Source organism: Propithecus coquereli, unplaced genomic scaffold (genome assembly GCF_000956105.1).
Source record: "Propithecus coquereli isolate 6110/MARCELLA unplaced genomic scaffold, Pcoq_1.0 Scaffold57, whole genome shotgun sequence".
NCBI lineage: Eukaryota > Metazoa > Chordata > Mammalia > Primates > Indriidae > Propithecus > Propithecus coquereli.
The window spans coordinates 3251130-3252454 of record NW_012151618.1 but is presented as its reverse complement, the minus strand read 5'-3'; the positions used below and the strand labels follow the sequence as shown (position 1 = coordinate 3252454).

The 1325-nt window shown below is 33.7% G+C and overlaps 1 protein-coding gene across 1 annotated transcript in view; it reads right to left on the bottom strand.

The window, feature by feature from the left end:
* Window positions 1–1325, bottom strand: part of UNC13C (unc-13 homolog C (C. elegans)) — a 656589-nt gene that overhangs the window by 350379 nt on the left and 304885 nt on the right. The window lies entirely within an intron of this gene.

The window sequence follows — 1325 nt, the reverse complement described above, 5'->3', positions numbered from 1 at the left end:
AAAATTAAAAATAGAACTACCATATGATTCATCAATTCCACTACTGATTATACATCCATAAGAAATGAAATCAGTATTTTGAAGAGATATCTACACTCATGTGTATTGTGGCACTATTCACAAGAGCCAAGGTATAGAATCAACCTATATGTCCATCATCAGATCAATGAATAAAGAAAATGTGGTATACATGCACAGTGGAATACTATTTGGCCATAAAAAGGAAGGAAATCCTGCTATTTATGACAACATGGATGAACCTGGAAGGCATTATGTTAAGTGAAATGAGCCAGGTATGGAAAGACAAAAACCATATAATCTCACTCATATGTAGAATCTAAAAATGTTGATCACACAGAAGTAGAAAGTAGAGTGGTAGTTACTAGAGGCTGAGGAATTTGGGGGATGGTTGGGGACATGCTGGTCAAAGAATAAAAAGTTTCATTTAGATGGGAGAAATAAGTCCAAAAGATCTACTATACAGCATGGTGACTATCGATAATGACATTATATTATATTCTTAAAAAAAGCTAGAAGAGTGGATATTAAATGTTCTCACCACAAAAATGATAACTACGTGAACTGATGAATATGTTAATTGGCTAGATTTAGTCATTCCACAATATATATATGCTTTAAAACATCATATTGTAAATGATAAATACATACAATGATCTCAATAGATGCAGAAAAAGCCATCAATAAAATTCAACATCCCTTCATGATAAAAACCCCAACAAACTAGACATAGAAGAAATATACCTCGAAATAATAAAAGACATATATGGCACAGCCAATATCATACTGAACAGGGAAAAGTTGAAAGCATTCCCCCTAAGAACTGAAACAAGACAAGGATGCCTATTCTCACCGCTCCTACTCAACATAATACCAGAAGTCCTAGCCATATCAATCAGGCAAGAGAAAAAAATAAAGAGCATCCAAATTGGAAAAGAGGAAGTTAAAATATCTCTGTTCACTGATGATATGATCTTATACCTACAAAACCCTCAAGATTTCTCCTCCAAAAGACTCCTAGATTTAAGTCTCAGGATACAAAATCAATGGACAGAAATCAGTAGCATTTCTATACACCAATAATGACCAAGCTGAGAACCAAATCAAGAACTCAATCCCATTCATGATAGCTACAAAAAGTTTGAATACCTAGGACTATATTTAACCAAGGAGGTGAAAGATCTCTATGTGGAAAACTATAAAATACTGAGGAAAGAAATCCTAGATGACACAAACAAATCCTATGCTTATGGATGAGAAGAATCAATATTGTTAAAATGACCATCCTGTCCAAAGCAATCTACAGA